Here is an 18,393-nt window from a genome sequence, read left to right as displayed (position 1 = left end):
TGGGGGCTTGGCTGTGGGACTGGCGGGGCCCCAGGCGTCCGGGTCAGCCTGTTCGGCACAGGAGACCGGCTCGCCTGGGACCGCCAGCACCGGGCGGGCGGTGAGGGGCGGGAGGGTGTGCCCGCGCCTGCGCCCCCCCCCCACCCCCCCGGGAGGACCCGGAAACCTACCTCCCGCGGCTGGAAGCCCTGGGGCAGGCGGCATCTCTCCAGGAGCCGCCGAAAATGTTCTGTCTGGAGGAGGGAAACATTATTCCAGCTGAAGCTTTGTCATTGGACAGACCTGGGTGCGAACCCCCACTTGCAGGCCAGTTTCCCTGCGTGTGAAATGGGGATAGCCACCTGCCTTGAACATCCCGGGGTGATTACCCATCACACAGAGCCCTCTGCACTACAGAGCACAAAGCACGTTCGGGGTACCCCGAAGCCAGCCTCGGCAGGGGCCGACAAGATCTGTCCCGAGGACACTGATGCTTTAGGATGGCAGACAGCGGAGTCGGATCCGGGTTCACATCCTAACGGTTTTCTTGGAATGCCTGAAAACTAAGGCCTGAGCCGGCCTCGACCTGTGAAACTAGGAGGTCAAAGTTCAATCCCCGGTGAGGGCACACGCCTGGGTTGCGGGCCGGATCCCCAGTGTGGGGCATGCAAGAGGCAGCCAATCAATGATTCCCTCTCATCACTGATGTGTGTGTGTGTCCTTCTCCCTCTCCCTTCCTCTCTAAAATGATTAAAAACAGCCCTGACCAGTTTGGCTCAGTGGATAGAGCGTCAGCCTGCGGACTCAAGGGTCCCAAGTTCGATTCCGGTCAAGGACATGTACCTTGGTTGTGGCACATACCCAGTAGGGAGTGTGCAGGAGGCAGCTGATCGATGTTTCTCTCTATCCCTCTCCCTTCCACTCTGTAAAAAAATCAATAAAATATATTTGAAAAAGAAAATGATTAAAAATATATATATATTTAAAATAGCCTAGCTGGCTTGGCTCAGTGAATAGAGCACCAGCCTGCAGTCAAGGGCATATATGTTGGTTGCAGGCACCTCCCCAGCCCAGGCCCTGGTCAGGGCACATGCAGAAGGCAACCAATTGGTGTGCTTCTCTCACATCGATATTTCTCTGTCTTTCCCTCTCTCTTAAAATCAATGGAAAAATATCCTCGTGTGAGGATTAACAAAAAACAATTTTTAAAAAAATAAACAGCCTTTATTAAAAAAAATAATAAAGGTTGAGCATCGACCTATGAACCAGGAGGTCACAGTTCAATTCCCGGCATGGTTGTGGGCTCCATACCCAGTGTGGAGTGTGCAGGAGGCAGCCGATTAATTATTCTCTCTCATCATTGATGTTTCTTTTCTCTCTCCCTCTTCCTTCCTCTCTGAAATCAATAAAAAAATATATACATTTTAAAAGGTTCTATGGAGCTCTAACTGGTTTCACTCAGTGGATGGAGCGTTGGCCTGTGGACTGAAGGGTCCCGGATTTGATTCCGGTACAGGGCATGTACCTTGGTTGTGGGCACATCCCCAGTGGAGGGTGTGCAGGAGGCAGCTGGTCGATGTTTCTCTCTCATCATTGTTTCTGGCTCTCTATCCCTCTTCCTTCCTCTCTGTAAAAAATCAATAATATATATATATTTTTTAAAAGGTTCTGTGGACATGGAAGGGACAGAGTGACCTATCTTTAAGTTTCCTTTTTCTACCTACTCACCAGCCTACCTATCTATTCTTTTTTGTTGTTGTTAATCTTCACCAGAAGATATTTTCCCATCAATTATTTTTTTTAATATATTTTATTGATTTTTTTTTTTTTTTTTTTTTTTTTTTTTTTTTTTTTTTTTTTTACAGAGGGGAAGGGAAAGAGATAGAGTTAAAAACAACAATGAGAGAGAAACATTGATCGGCTGCTTCTTGCACACTCCCCACTGGGGATGTGCCCACAACCAAGGTACATGCCCTTGTCCGGAATCAAGCCTGGGACTCTTGAGTCCGCAGGCTGACACTATCTACTGAGCCAAACCGGCGAGAGCCTCGTCAGTTTTTAGAAAGAGTGGAAGGGAGGGGGAGAGATAGAGAAAGAGAAACATCGATGCAAGAAACACATCAATTGGTTGCCTCCCACATGCGCCCTGACCTGCAATCAAGGTACTTGCCCTTGACCGGACTCAGACCCGGGACCTTTAATGTTTGGGCCAACACTATCCACTGAGCCAAACTAGCTAGGGCTCTTCTTTTAGAATATGCTCCTCCCTACCACATATCCTCCTCCCTTTTCTCCATGGCCCGGAGCTGACACGGATACTGGGCTTTTTGTTTTTGTTTTTAAAAATATATATTTTACTGATTTTTTTTTACAGAGAGGAAGGGAGAGGGATAGAGAGTTAAAACGTCGATCAGCTGCCTACTGCACACTCCCCTGGGGATGTGCCTGCAACCAAGATACATGCCCTTGACTAAAATCGAACCTGGGACCCTTCAGTCCGCAGGCCGACGCTCTATCCACTGAGCCAAACCGGTTAGGGCCCGGGCTTGTTTTTAATCTCTCCGTCCATAGGACTGTGCAGCCCTGCACAGCAGCTGCCAGCCACGATGGCTGTGTGCACAGAGCTATGGACAATGAAGGAGGACATGCCTGCAGTGCCCGTAGGCACATTCCCGTGCTCAGCAGCCACGTGGGCCAGGGGCTTGCAAACCAGATGGCAGGAGCGCCTAGAACCAAGGACAGTGATTCCTAGAACGTGCCTCCGGCTGCGACCAGAGCAAACAAGGCCGGGACCTCCCGGCCAGCATTCCCAAGAAGGGGCGTGTGGAAACATGCGCATGTGCGGCCGTGGTTAATCCAGGACCAGACGAAACACAGCGCCAGCAAGTTGTTCTAGAGCTGCCTGCCTAACGGGGCAGCTGCCAGCTCTATGTGGCAACAGAGCACTTGACATGTGACGATGGGCGCCACTTGTTCAAGTCCAACAGCCACACGGGCCCCTGGCTACCGTTTAGGATGACGGCAGCGTTGCCTGCTGGCCTGCGGCTCCCACGGCCCTCCAGAAGCTCCCCAAAGCCTGCTGGCCCAGATCAAACCCCCAAATACCTGGGAAATGTCCTGATGCACAAAGACAAATCATAAGGAAATGCAGCATAAGCATGCATGGCAGTCGGTTGTCTCACAGGCATTCCTGCCATCCCCATTCTGCAGGCGAGAAAACTAAGGCCCAGAGAAGCAAAGCCAATTCCCCTAAGTGAGAGGAGGGTGGGGCTGGGGGGAGGGGAGGTGGCCAGGCAGTGTTTACCCGCCTCCTGGAACAGCCTGGTCCCTCCCCCCTGCCCTGCCCGCTGGGCAAACAGGGTGGTGGTGGGAGGGTCTGGGGTGTGGGAGCCTCTCTCTGAGCATGGAGCTCAGGGCATCGGCCCCCTGGGGCCCTCGGTGATGGATTCCCCAGCTGGGCCTCCCAGCTGCAGGAGGCCCAGGGGCCTTCCCCAATTCGCCCTGGCTCGTTAATGCGCAATTTACTGGCACTTTAATGCACTCAGCATGAAAAGTGCTGCTCCCTCCTGCCTGCTGGCTGGCCTTCCCTGGGGAAGGCTGTGTGCAGGCAGACGGTGGGGAGTAGCGGGAGTGGGAGTAGCGGCTGGCTGCTGCTGCTGCTGCTGCTGCTTGGGATTTTAAATGCACAGCAAGGAGGCTGGGAAAACAAGGAGGAGGAAATCGAGAAGAGGGGGAGGGGGAAGTGGGCTGCTGAGGACCAAAAGGCATCAAGGCTGCTAGAATCATCACCTGGGGGTGGGAGGACGCTCTGCTCCTGGGTTGAGCAGTAACAGAAGTGGCCCATCTTGGGGCCTTGCCCCTGCCCCCTAAGTCTTGATACTCAGTAAGAGCTCTCTGGCCCCTCCCCCAAACACGGTCCACAATCTGATTACTTCTCACCACATAACTGTTCTCAGTGACACACATCCATCACCTGGCCCCCCAACCCCCACACAGCTCCTGCCCAGCTACAGCCAGTCCTCCCTGTAGCAGTCAGACACTGCCTGCGAGCACCTGAGTCAGGTCCTGTCTCTGCCTGCAGCCCTCCAGGGCTCCCATCCCCACTGCAGTGTAAGCCCAAGTCCTCCCCGTGGCCCACACAGCGCTGCCCAGCCTGCCCGCTGCCCAGCCTGCCCTCGCTGCCTCCCGTCTCACTCTGCTCCAGGCACCAGAGCCTCCCTGCTGTGCCTCCAGCATGCCGGGCCAGGGACTGGCCCAGGCCCTTTGCACGTGCTGTTTTTCAGATACCTTCAGGGTCCGCTCCCCGCCCCCCTTCAGTTCTCTGCTCAAATGCCACCTTCTCAGCGAGTCTTTCCTGACGACCCCGGACTGCAACCCACTCTCATTCTGGTCCCCCCCCCCCCCTCCACATCCACCGGGTGCTGCTCAATTCCACGTCCACCTTGCCTGGCCCTCGCCATCTGACACTTCTATTTACCCAGCTCCTCTCACCCCGAGGGCCAGGGTTTGTCTGTGTTCTTCTCTGCTATTTCCCTGGCGCCTACAGCAGCACTTGGCAAGGTGATAGATAAATATCTGTTGAATGAATAACTGTTCTGCTTGCTTCCTGCCTCTCTCCCCCATCTGTCTCTCCCGGTTCCCCGAGCTGCCCACCCCGGTCCCTGCTAAATCGCAGACACGGCCCTGGCCTTGTGCCAGTCACATCTGGCACAGGCAGGAAAGTCCTGCCAGCGCCCAGGGGAGAGGCCAGGTGGCAGAAGGACCGGCAGGGGTGGAAGCCAGGCTTCAGCCCGGGCAAGGCGCCCTGCGAAGGGAGCCAGGGCCTCCGGTGCAGACCTGTCCCTGGCTCAGCGGTGAGCCAGGCCCTTGAGAACTCTCAGACATAAGGAAGATGGTAATCCAGGTATGTCTGGCACACACAACAGGCCCTTCAGAGCTGAGGCAACTGACCCGCAAAGTGTGAAAAACACTCCTGGACTCGTCTGAGCAGTGCAGGAACCCAGGGAGCAGGCCCGGGGAAAGAGGCTCAGAGAGGGGATGGGAGAGGCACTCCCAAGATGTGCGCATCCACTGATATCCTGGGGGGTTCTAGGCCCCACCCCCCCTCTGCCCACAGCCCTCCCGGGCTCCCACCTCCCTGGGGTAAAAAGCACAGGTCCTACTGAGGCCCAAAAAGCCTTGAATGACCTGCCCCCGCCCCCACCCTGCTTTCACCTCCTCCCCTTCTCCCCTGCCTTTCCAGGAGAGGCTGCCGTCCGCAGAGCTCCCGGTGACTCACCTGCCTGTGGTGTTCCTGCAGATCCTGCCGAACCTTCTGGATCTACGAAGGAACAGCAGGGATCACACCGGGCGGTGGTCAGTGGAAGTGGGCAGAGATCTGGAATCTGAATGCTGGTGCGTGCTTCTCTCCCGCTGTGTGACCCTGGGCAAGTCACTTTACCTCTCTGGCCCCTACTCTCATCAAAAAGGATGGCCCTTCCTACCCTCAAAATGAGAGCCAATTAGGGAGACCCCTGATTCCATTCTAGGTGTGAAGGTCAAAGGTCCTCCCAGAGACCTCTCCCCACCCCTCCTCCGTCCCCTCCTCAGCCTCTGGCTCACTCTGCTCCAAGCACACTGGCCTCCTCACCGTTCCTCCAACAATCATACACCATCCTGCCCCAGGGCCCTTGCACAGACAGCGCCCACTGCCGGGAACACCTCTCCCTGCCCTCTCTGGGGTGCAGGAGCCCTCATCCTCTGTGACCATCACTTCCCCTCAGAAGCCCTTTCTGACTACCCTCGCTCAAAACCTTTACTCATTCTCGGCTCATCATTTTCTATTTTCCTTTCAATGCTGACATTTCCCTCCCCGAATTTTGTTTTTTTCTATTTACTTATGTGTCCCTCATCCCCTTACAGCCGCCCTGTCCAATGTGGTAGCCACTGGTCAGGTGCGGCTATTTAAATTTAAACCCGTTCAACATTCAGGCCCTTACCAGTGCTCCACTGCCACGTGTGGCTGGCAGGTGTCCTATTGGACATGGTGGCTATATATTGGACCATGGAAAGTTCTAGAAAACATAGCACACTAGAACATACGCGCCTCCAGGGCAGGGACTCTAGCCATGTGCTGCGAGTTAAAGAAGCCCCTCCTTTAAATATGGAATTTCTAGCCGGGACCGGTTTGGCTCAGTGGATAGAGCGTCGGCCTGCGGACTGAAGGGTCCCGGGTTCGATTCTGGTCAGGGGCATGTACCTTGGCTGCGGGCACATCCCCAGTGTGGGGGGGTGCAGGAGGCAGCTAGTCGAAGTTTCTCTCTCATCAACGTTTCTAACTCTCTGCCCCTCTCAGTTCCTCTCTGTGTAAAATCAATAAAATATATAGTTTAAAAAAATGGAATTTCTAGTTTTCACAGCAAGATTCTTATGAAGAAAAAGTCACATGAAGCTGGGGTTCACTGAGGGTAACTCACTTGCCCCAAAGTTAGCAAAACAGATTTGTCTCGAAACCCTGTTCCTGAGGACAAACAGAACAGCCTTCCCGGGGGCTGCCCGGGGGCGCTGCCCGGTCTCTGGCTCACCAAGTAGTAAAGGCTGTCCAGCCGCGCCCGCAAGTGAGGAGGGGACCTGTGGGGAGAAAGACCAGCTGGAGGGGGGCAGGACCTTCCCCCGAATGCGGGAAAGAGGGTCCCCTTCAAGGGACCCCCATAAAGCAGCGTCCAGGTGAACACAGTTTTAATGCCGCACTTAAATCCATCTATAAAATCAAATCCATGCCCAGTCACACCCACCACCACAAAGATCAAACGTTTAAGTAAGAGCCAGGGTGAGTGTTGCTGGCTTCCTCTTTGCTTCAGGCGTCCCCGTTTGTGGTCCCGTCTTCTGGGTCAGCCATCAGGAGACCAGACAGGATTCTCTCCCTCCGTGGGGCCTGGGAGCGCAGAGGGACTTCTGACCCCCACGCACTGTCCTCACCTCGGGAACTGCTTCTTCAGTTGGTCCAGGACGGCCTGAGAGCTCAGGCCCGGCGCCCCGGCCTCAGGAGGAGCCTGCAAAGGTGGATGGAGAGTGAGGTGGGACCTTCTAGAACCTGAAGGTAATGTGCCCTCTCCCTCTCTCTCCCTCCCTCTCTCTCTCTCTCTCTCTCTCTCTCTCTCTCCCTCTCTCTCTCTCTCTCTCTCTCTCTCTCTCTCTCTCTCCCCCCGCCCGCCCTCCCTCCCTCCCTCCCTCGTTACTTAAGGGACCACAGAGTACCGTTCATTTTGCATTTTGCTTTAAAAATCTAAAGTATTCCCTCTCTTCCCTTTATGGAAGACATTTGCCCACTCCTGGCCTAAACTGTTAGCAATGGCCATCTCTGGGAAGTAACCTCTGGAGGGTGGGGAATTTTGCTTGTAAAACATGAACAGAACAGATGACACAGTCGTGTGTTTTACACCTGGGTCATAAGAACTAAGTTTAATTTTTAAAAAGCAAATGCCGCCCTCGCCAGAGTGGCTCAAATGGTTGGGCCTTGGATTCCAGGTCAGGGCACATGCCTGGGTTTCTTTTGGGCTCAGTCCCCCATAAGGAGTGTGCAGGAGGCAGCTGATCGATGTTTCTCTTTCCCTCTCCCTTCCTCTCTCTCCAAATATCATTTTAAAAAATGTAAAAAGCAAGTGTGTTTGCACCTGTCAAGTATGATGGCTTAGTGACCCCAATATAAAGGCCTGGCCAGTCACCCCATAATATTCCTCCATCAGGAGGAGGAGAATTAGCCTTGACCGGTGGCTCAGTGGTTAGAGCATTGGCTTGCAGACGAAAGGTCTCGGGTTGGCCTCTCACCCAAGGGAACATACCTTGTACCTCGGACGCATATTTGATCCCTGGCCCGGTCCTGGTCAGGGCCTGTGTGGGAGGCAACCAGTCCATATGTCTCTCTCACATCCATGTTTCCTTCTCCCTCTTTCTTCCCCTCCTCCCCACTTCCACTCCTCTCTCTCTTTAAAAGATCAATGGAAAAAAATATCCTCTGATGAGGATTTTAAAAAAAGAAAAAAGAAGAATTAGATAGGAGCCCAGCTCCCAGGCTCTTCCTCTCCCCCCAGAAGTTAATGCCATATCACACCCTCCCCCCTCACGGAAGCTCCTGGAGGCCTCACCATCCCTGGAGGGTGCCGCTGGGGGCTGGGATGGCCAGAAGAAGTCATCCTCAGGTAGTGCTCACAGAGGACTCTAAAAGCAACAAGGAAATGAAGGCCCTGAGGGGAGAAAGCTAAGGCAGAGTCAGTGACAGACCATCCCTCCCCCCACTCCCCCCACCCCACTCACCACCATCTCCCCTCCAGGACCGGTCCGCAGGCCTGGCCCCCAACCCCATCCCTGACCTCCAGCACCCGCTGCATTCTCTGCAGCTTATGTCTGCTCATCAAACACTCCAGTGCCTGCAGCTGTGCTGATTAACAGTAGGGCCCCTGAGGTCTCGCCCTTTGAGGTGTGTGTGTGTGGGGGAACAGTCAGGGCCTGGGGAAATCAGGGCTTGGGGAGGGCAGTCAAAGATTGGGGAACCCAGAAAAGGACACCAAGGCTTAACCTCAGGTTTTGGAGGCGATTCCCCAAAGGCCGAGAGAACACCATGGGAAAGGGGTTTTGAAGGATGAGTAAGAGTTGGCCAGGTGAATTCGGAGGTATTTCTCAGGCAGGAGGAACGAGACCTCTCTCTCTACCACAATCCCTCTTGTTGCTCCAGGTCCCTTTGCTTCCATCCTCAGTGCCCCTCCGTCTCCTCAGCGGCCCGGTGACCTCGGAGTCCTCCCAAAGGCCAGGGGCCTACTCACCTCCTTGACAACAGAGGCTCAGAGGAGCAAGAAGGAAACTACTGAGGTCAGCCAAGTTCAGGCCAAGAGGAAGCCCCCTCCCCTCCCTCCCCCCGGGGGCCCTTTTGACCCGTCGGGCCCCGCCCCGGCCCGCCCTGGGCCCGCCCCGGCCCGCCCCCTCCCGCCCCGCCGCCACCTGCGCTGCGGAGCGGATCAATGAAGGATCGGCAGCTGCACGTGGGTTCGGGCTCCGGGGGCGGCAGGCAGCAGCTCCGACCAATCGTAAGGCCGCTTGCCCACGTGGGCCGAGACCGCTGTCGTTGATTGGTCGGCTCGCCCGGGACGCTAGTCGTGCTGTCAATCAGCTCACCCGGGCCGCGGTTTAACCCTTGCGGTCCCACTGCGGGACAAGCGGCTGGCGTGCAAAGCCGCAGGCAGTTTGGGAGGCGGAGGAGGGCAAGGATGTTTAGAAGGGCTTGGGGGGCTTGGGGTCGGGAGGTGCCGGTGGGGAGGGGCTGGGCGGCGGGTAATTCCATTGTTTGGTGCGATGCCCGATCATTTTTCGATCATTTTTCGTGAGGCCCCGGAGTGGCTTAGCTCAGGAGATGGGGTTGGGGGTGGCACTTGGAATGGGGGCGGGGGGAATCTTCAACGCTCTCACTCTAGTAATCCTTAGATATGGGCTAATAACGCTTTCGTGGTATTAAATAACGTGCAATGCAAACGAAGCTTCAAGCCCCCTTTCCGAGGAAAGCCTAACGGCTCCCTTTTATCCAGTGCTTCTCACGAGCCAAGCCCTAGGCTGCGCATTTTATCAGGAATTTTCCCAGCTGCCCTCCAAGCTCGGGACTGCAGATGTGAGAACTGAAAGCAGCTACTGCAAAGGCCTTGAGGCTGGTACATATTTTTCCAGGTTCAAGGCCAAGGCGGGAAGAAGGGTGGACATCTAGGCCTAGGGCTATGTCAGAGAAAAGAGGGTAGGGGGTTGTGGTGTGGGGGGAGGGTGTTGAAGGATTCAAGAGTTCTGTTTGGGCCTGGCCAGTGTGGCTCGATGGTTGAGCATCAACCTTTGGTCCAGGAGGTCAGGGTTCCATTCCCGGTCAGGGCACATGCCCAGGTTTTGGGCTTGATCCCCAGTGTGGGGCCTGCAGGATTCCCTCTCATTATTGATGTTTCTATCTCTCTCTCTCCCTCTCTCTTCCTCTCTGAAATCAAGAAAAACATTTAAAAAAAAAAAAGCTCTGTTTTGGCCTGGTTTGAAATGCCTACTTAAGATATGAAGTGATCAATCCGGCCTACCCCAGGACCTTTGCACTAGTTATTCCCTCTGCCTGGGACAGTCTGACAGCCACGGACTCCCTCCCTCCCCTTCAGCTCTGCCATAGGCTCATAGCTGGCGGGGCCGGGCTGGGGCAGGCAGGGGACAGTCAAAGAAAGAACCAGTGAGACCTCCATTCTCCCTCTCTTGTTCTGTTTACTCCAAGTGTGGTTTGAATGCGAGTCACCCTTGTTTTAATCTCAGTGGCTCTAAGCCCTGCTGTGTTCAAAATTCACATAAAGCCAACAGGACGCCAACACATCCTCACGAGGAGCCACAGGCTCCTGGGCAGGTGTGCTGGCTTGGTGAGAGTCCCACAGGACCCAGGGATTTCCCATTCCCCTGAGCTGTGCTCCAGGGGGACGCCGAGCATTCGGATCCTGGGACTTGCCCCTCAGAGGCTCTGATGCAAACACAACACTTGGGCTTTGCGGCTGGGCTATGGGGGAGGACGCGAGGGCTGCCATATAGGAACCGCAAAACAGGTTTTCACCCAGATCCCTCAACCGGCCCTTAATTGAAGTGAATTTTATTTATGGTCCAACCTGCTAATTGCCTCCCTCTGTGCGCTTGGCTCTCCTCCTCTCTGTGGTTGCAGACTTTCAGCTGAGCGCACTAACTCATCCGGGGCTGGCTCGTCCTGTCCGGTTTCTGCTGGGTACCTGTCGTTGCTTAAAACGATGAACATGAAATAAAATTAAAAATTCAGCACTCCGATGCACTGGCCTCATGTCAGTCGCTGGGTGGTCACCTGTGGCCGGGGACTGTCCGCCTGGGGCAGCACAGATCTAGTCTCTTCCCGTCGCTGCAGAAAGTTTACCGAAGGGCACAGGCCTGAGGCTCTCGGAAAACAAAAGTCCTGGGTCCATGTAGAAACCGGAAGCGTTTGGTGGCAGCATTCCATCCCCACTGGGGGAAAGCCCTGTGTGTGTGTGTGGGGGGGGGTGAGGGGTAATATTTGGACATTTTGTGGGTATGTGTTCCTGCTGGTTCTTTCTTTGACTGCCCCCTGCCTGCCCCAGCCCAGCCCCGCCAGCTATGAGCCTCCTTGAGCTCTGGGGAAAGGGACGGATGACACAACCGAGAGGAAAGGAGGAAGCACGGATTTCCTTCTTGACTTCTGAGCTGTGCTTTCCTTGGGGGAAATCCAAGGTCTGGATGGAAGTTTGGAGAAAAGAGGTTTGCATTTCCAAAGCGCTGGCATTTCCCAGGCCTGTCCTGGACACCTCAGACCTGTTACCTGAGGGACCCCAGAGCCACCTGGAGTGAGTGTGGGCCATTCAGAGGAGTCAAGAAAAAGCCCAGAGCCCTAACCGGTTTGGCTCAGTGGAGAACGCGTCGGCATGTGGACTCAAGGGTCCCAGGTTCAATTCCAGTCAAGGGCATGTACCTTGGTTGCAGGCACATCCCCAGTAGCAGGCAGCTGATGGATGTTTCTCTCTCATTGATGTTTCTCACTCTCTCCCCCTCTCCCTTCCTCTCCGTAAAAAATAAATAAAATACTTTTTTTTTTTTTTTTTTTTTAAGAAAAAGCCCAGAGTGGAGAAGGGGCTGTGGCGTAACCACAGAGAGTGGCAGCAGGGAGGTGGGGATGGGCTCCCCCTGTCCCCCTCTCCTCCATCCCCAGAGCCCCCAGGGGCCCACGGGAGTGGGAACAACAGCCACGTGTCAGGAGGGAGGCAGGCGCTGCAGAAAGCCTGTGGGCAGAAGGACTCTGAACGAATGACCAAGAGCAGCGAGGGGACGAGGGCCCTCGGAAGACACTGGCCAGGACGGGAGAGGCTCAAGGGCAGGATGCCCCCGGCTGCCCCCGCTCTCAGACACCCAGGACCACGGTGGCACTCAGACCTGGCCCCAGGAAAAGTGAATTTATTAAATTGCCGGGCGTTGATGGCGGCTTGCTTTCTGCCACCTGGTGGAAAGAGGCTCGTATTCCTCCCCCCTGGGCCTCTGTCAGGGAGACCACAGAATGTGGCTTACGACAACGGGGTCCCGTTATCTCACATGCTGGAGGCCCAGAGTCCAAAAGCAAGGTGTCAGCAGGACCACGCTCCCTCTGAAGGCTGCAGGGAGGGCTTCTGGGGACGGCCAGCAGTCCCTGGCCCTCCTGGGCCGTAGACACAACATTCTAATTGTTGTGTCTGTCTCCACGGGGCCTCCTCCCCTGTGTGTCTCTGTGTCAAATTTCCCTCTTCTTCCCTGACTGGTTCGGCTCAGCGGATAGAGCGTCAGCCTGCGGACTGAAGGGTCCCAGGTTCGATTCTGGTCAAGGGCATGTGCCTTGGTTGCGGGCACATCCCCAGTGGGGGGTGTGCAGGAGGCAGCTGATTGATGTTTCTCTCTCATCGATGTTTCTGGCTATCTACTCCTCCCCCTTCCTTTCTGTAAAAAAAATCAATAAAATACATTTATAAAAAACCCAGTTTGGCTCAGTGGATAGAGCGTCGGCCTGCGGACTGAAAGGTCCTGGGTTCTATTCCGGTCAAGGGCATGTACCTTGGTTGTGGGCACATCCCCAGTGGGAGGTGTGCAAGAGGCAGTTGATCGATGATTCTCTCTCATCGGTGTTTCTAACTCTCTATCCCTCTCTCTTCCTCTCTGTAAGAAATCAATAAAATATATATTTTTAAATTCCCTTTTCTTATAAGGACACCAGCCATTGGATTAGGGCCCGCCCTATTTCAGCATGACTTCACCTTAACATCTGTAATCATCCACTTCCAAATGACGTCACATTTTCATCTGGTGGGGGGATAGGTGAGGGGAGCAGAATGGGGTAGGACTGTATCTTTAAAAAAAAAAAATATTTTATTGATTTTACACAGAGAGGAATTGAGAGGGACAGAGAGTTAGAAACATCGATGATAGAGAAACATGGACCAGCCGCCTCTTGCACACCCCCCACAGCGGATGTGCCCGCAACCAAGGTACATGCCCTTGACCGGAATCGAACCCAGAACCTTTCAGTCCGCAAGCCGACACTCTATCCACTGAGCCAAACCGGTCCCGGCGGACTTGTATCTTTTTGGGGGACACAATTCTCTTTTTGGGGGACACAATTCTCTCTACCAGGCTCAAAAGAGAAATGAAGTAACTATAGTGACTTGTTCAGTCCTCCAGGAAGCCTGATATCCCCATTTTACAGGGAAGAAAACTGAGGTTATGGGAGAAGTTACCTCATCTGCCCAAGGTCACATAGTTACTAAATGGCTAAGCTAGGCTGTGAACCCAGGTCATCTTGCTCCGGGGGTGGGGGGGGGGATGTAGCCTTATAACCCTTACACCATATCACTCACATCTAAACGAGGGTTCTGCCACTGACTGCCCACGTGGTGGCATTAGGTCCCACCTCCGCCAGGACCCAAGCTCGGGGGAAGGCTCATCCATTCCAGAGGTGGATTCGGATGTCCTGGACTCGGCGCTCACTTTGGGAGAAATCGAGATGTCTCGGCTGGTGTTACAGATCCAATCGCCCCCAAACCTGGTGGCTGGAAACAATAGACCTTTATCTTCCCCCAGGTCTGGGGGGCGGGAGCCTGGGGTGGCGATGCTGGTTTGGCCTTGGGTCACTGATGAGCAAGGAGCCAAGCTGCAGCCTTTCTCCTTCCTCTCACAGCCTCCTGACGCTTTTTGTTTTATTTAACTCTCCCCTGTCTGCCGCGGTGCTGGAAGGATGGCTGCAGGGAACACACTTGTGTCCACGCACACACACACACACACACACACACACACACACACACACGCGCGCGCATTTCTTTGTGTGCCTTCTCCGTGGCTTCATGCCCTCCAGGGGGCCCTGCCAAGTCTGCCACTCGGATCCATGGGGCGGGGCCAGAGGGCTGCTGAGGTTGCTTTTTTGACAGCCAGGCTAAGGCTGTTTTCGATTGCTGGAGGCTTCCCAGCAAATTTGCAGTTGGCCCATCCCCATGCTGTCCTGCGAGTGAGGCGGGGGCTGCAGAATACCTTCTTGAGCCTCGTTCATTCCCTAAATGAGGAGTGAGGAGGAGAAGGGAGCCTGTGCAAGTTAGACAGAATCCCCTAGACCAGTGATTTTTATTTTTATTATTTATTTATTTTGTAAGAGAACATTTATTGGGTAAGAGAACATTTATTAGAGGGAGAAGAAGGAATTCCTGGAAGAAATGGGCTTAGGAAGTGAGTGATGGAGGTAAAGGAAGGGCCCTTGGAGTCTGGGAGTGAGGAAGCTAATGGTAACGTTGGGGGTGAGGGGAAGGCGGGGGACCAGGGAAAGGGAAAGGTCCGGTGTGTCCTCTGGAGGGAGAGTCCGCCTGATTTTTTAAGAAAATATTCACCAGAGGATATTTCTTCCATTGCTTTTTCAAAAAGGTATTGATTTTAGCCGAAACCGGTTTGGCTCAGTGGATAGAGCGTCGGTCTGCAGACTGAAAGGTCCCAGGTTCGATTCCGGTCAAGGGCATGTGCATTGGTTGTGGGCACATCCCTGGTGTGGGGTGTGCAGGAGGCAGCTGGTCAATGTCTCTCTTTCATCGATGTTTCTAGCTCTCTAGCTCTCTCCTCTCCCTTCCTCTCTATAAAAAAACAATAAAATATTTTTTTAAAAAAAGATATTGATTTTAGAGAGAGAGGAAAGGAGAGGGGAAGAGAGAAAAGAAAAAGATCCATCGGTTGCCTCCCACATGCAATGGGACCACAGATAGAACCCACCACCTGGGCATGTGCCCTGAGCTGGCATGGAACCAGCAACCTTTTGGTGCATCATGGGACCTCACCCAACCAACTGAGCCACACCCGCCAGGTTTCCATTGCTGTTTACAGAGAGTGGAGGGGAGAGAGGGGAGAGAGGGAAGAGAGAGAGAGAAACATCGATGTAAGAGACACAGTGATTGGTTGCACACACCCAGATAGCTGCCGGGGATTGAACCTGTAACCCAGATAAGAAGCCCTTGACCAGGAATTGAACCCGAGACCCCTTCAGTGTACAGGCCGATACTCTAACCACTGAGACACACTGGCTAGGGCTACTATTTTTTTTTTTTTAATATGTTTTTGCCGAAACCGGTTTGGCTCAGTGGTAGAGCGTCGGTCTGCGGACTAAAAGGTCCCAGGTTCGATTCCGGTCAGGGGCATGTACGTTGGTTGTGGGGGTGTGCAAGAGGCAGCTGGTCAGTATTTCTCTCTCATCGACATTTCTAGCTCTCTATCTCTATCCCTTCATCTCTGTAAAAAAATCAATAAAAATATATTTTAAAAATATGTTTTTATTGTGCTTATTTATTTAAACACATTTTTATTGATTTCAGAGAGAGAGATATCAATGATGAGAGCGAATCATTGATTGGCCGCCTCCCGCATGCCCCGCACTGGGGATGGAGCCCACAACCCGGGCATGTGCCTTGACTAGGAATCAAACTGGTGGCCTCTTTCTTGGTTCATGGGTCGATGCTTAACCATTGAGCCACACCAGATGGGCTAGGCTAGGAATTTTTAAAAAAACATATTTTATTGGCCGAAACCGGTTTGGCTCAGTGGTAGAGCATCGATCTGCGGACTGAAAGGTCCTGGGTTCGATTCCGGTCAATGGCATGTATCTTGGTTGCGGGCATATCCCCAGTAGGGGGTGTGCAAGAGGCAGCTGATCGATGACTCTCTCTCATCGATGTTTCTGGCTCTCTATCTCTCTCCCTTCCTCTCTGTACAAAATCAATAAAATATATATTTAATTAAAAAATATTTTATTGATTTTTTACAGAGAGGAAGAGAGAGGGAGAGAGAGTTAGAAACATCAATGAAAGAGAAACATTGATCAGCTGCCTCTTGCATACCCCCACTGGAGATGTGCCCGCAACTCAGGCACATGCCCCTGCCCGGAATCGAACCTGGGACCCTTCAGTCCACAGGCTAACGCTCCATCCACTGAGCCAAACCCAGTTTCAGCTAGGCTAGGAATTTTTAATTTTTTTGGTATAATACACTGATCAGGAATCAAACTTGCAACGTTGGTGTATCCGTATGAGGCTCCAGTCAACTGAGCTAACTGGCTGTGCTGCAGCACACAGGTGAGTCACAAAAAAATTTAAAATATGCAAAAAGTAATTATTTAGTCATGGGCACCGACTTCTTTTCCCTTAGATTGTCAAATGAAAAAATGACAGCCAATAATACAATAGCTGTCCGACATGAAAAAAAATGATACCTATTTTTTGTCAGATTAGCAAAAAACATTCTATTTTTTGGTGTGCCGCAGAATTTTAGTAATTAATTTGTGTGCCATAAAATGAGAACGTTGAAAATTGCTGCCCTGGGCTGGTTCTGAGCTGAACTCGTGGTCTCTGGCACCCTCTTCTGGTAGAAGTTTTAATTACAGATTTATTGAAGTACAATTACATAACAATGAGGTCATCCATTTTAAGCATACTGTTTGATGATTTTTAGTATATTTGTACAATTATACAACCATCACCAAAACCCGATTTTAGAAAATGTCCATTGTGGCTGAAATGTCCCTCTTGTCCTTTTTGATTCAATTCTTTCCTCCCATTCCTATTTTTCTGTCTCTGTAGGTGTGACTTTTCTAGAAATGTCTTATGAATGGAATCACAAAATATGTGGTCTTTTGTGCCTGGCTGCTTTCACTGAGAATATATATACTTTAATCCTCACCCAAGGATATTTTTTCCATCGCTTTTTTATTTGTTTGTTTGTTTTTAGAGAAAATGAGTGGAGGAAGGAAGTGGAGAGAGAGAGAAACATCAATGTGGGAGATACATCAATTGGTTGTCTCCTGTTCTCATCCTAACTGGGCGGGTGTTCAAACCTGCAACTGATGTGTGTGCTCTCTGTGTGTATATATGCACGTGCACATGTAAATTATACATGTTTCCCCCTTTAATTTTGAGGGTTAATTGCATTCTGTTCCCCTTTATCCCAAGTCAGTGGGCATTTTCTAAGAATACTGACTTAGGAGGTTTTGAGAGTGACAGGCAGCCCTTTTGTGGTCATGCTTTTTCTCTATTGAAATAATTCTTGATCTATTCTGAATATAATGACTTTGTCAGTATGTTTTGCAAATATTTTTTCCTTGTTGTCATTTGTTTTCTTCACAGTGGCTTTTAAAGAGCAAATATTAACAAGTTTTAATGACCCACTTGATATTTTCTTGGTGTGTGTTTGTCCCATTTTCTTTCCTATCAAAGAAATCTGCCTAACCTACGGTAAACAAAGATTTTTTCCCCCTGTGTTTCTTCTGTAAATTTTATAATCTTCCATTCAAGTCCACTCTGAATTGATTTCTGTATACTATAGTATGAAGTTATCAATTCTGAACAATAACTGTAATTTTATTACTGTTAATGAATCATAATGTAAATATCTGTGTTTTCCGATTATCTTAGGCTCTACAGCAGCGGTTCTCAACCTGTGGGTCGTGAAATTAAGTTATGAAGTAGCAACAAAATAATCTTATGGTTGGGGGTCACCACAACAAGAGGAACATAGTGACGTCATAAAGCAAGGCTGGGTTGTGCTTGGGTTTGACCTTTGACACAGAACTCCCCCTCCCCCCGACTTCCTCCCCTAACTCAAAATCAGCAGCCCGGGGCATGCGGGAGGCGGCCAATCAATGATTCGCTCTCATCATTGATATCTCTTAAAGGGTCAAGGCATTAGAAAGGTTGAGCACCACTGCTTTAGATTGATGGGTCGGCATTCAACCATCTACTAGTAAGCCACACCAGCCACGGCTGGATGTGTATTTTCTAATTGTTGGTTTAAGAGTTTCATGTAAGTCCATTAGATCAAGCTCTGAGGAAACTCAAAAGACACTGTTGGTAACAAATTTTGTTCCCCAATCTTCCATTTTGACTGTGAATTTTACAGCTTCTTCTTCTTTTGTCTTTATTGTTCAAAGTATTATAGATATTCCCTTTTCCCCCCATTGGCTCCTCTATTTTGCACCCTCTCCCCCTCACACTATTATCTGTATCCATGGATTATGCATATAAGGCTGCTCCTTTATGTCTTTTGTTGTTGTTTATAGTATTTTAAGGCCAAGTTACTAGGAGCATACAGATTTAGAACATCCAGAAGTCTTTGAAAGTATAATATTTTGTTGTTCCACCCATTTATACATTCATTGGTTGCTTTCTATATGTGTCCTGATGGGAGATGGAACCCACAACCTTGGCATAGCTGGATAATGCTCTAACTACTTAGCTACCTGGCCAGGGTGGGAAACCATTGCTAAATTTGTTCCACTCTACACTAATCTTATGAAAATGATTAAAACGTTTTTTGCAGACCTTAGCAAATACATTTTTATAATTATGTTCATAAAAAAAT

General features: G+C 51.6%; 1 non-coding gene across 1 annotated transcript; it reads right to left on the bottom strand.

Moving 5' to 3' along the window:
* Positions 1 to 176: 176 nt before the first annotated feature.
* LOC118731435 lies at positions 177 to 7,018 on the bottom strand. The gene is made up of 4 exons (XR_006743031.1): positions 6,937 to 7,018; positions 6,543 to 6,588; positions 5,258 to 5,299; positions 177 to 233 (listed from the first exon to the last, which is right to left on the bottom strand). It is a non-coding gene; the product is annotated as an uncharacterized LOC118731435 (transcript).
* Between the last annotated feature and the right edge of the window lie 11,375 nt (positions 7,019 to 18,393).

The sequence above is a fragment of the Pipistrellus kuhlii genome, unplaced genomic scaffold (assembly GCF_014108245.1).
Source record: "Pipistrellus kuhlii isolate mPipKuh1 unplaced genomic scaffold, mPipKuh1.p scaffold_m20_p_30, whole genome shotgun sequence".
Lineage (NCBI taxonomy): Eukaryota > Metazoa > Chordata > Mammalia > Chiroptera > Vespertilionidae > Pipistrellus > Pipistrellus kuhlii.
This window is presented reverse-complemented; position numbering and strand designations above follow the sequence as displayed.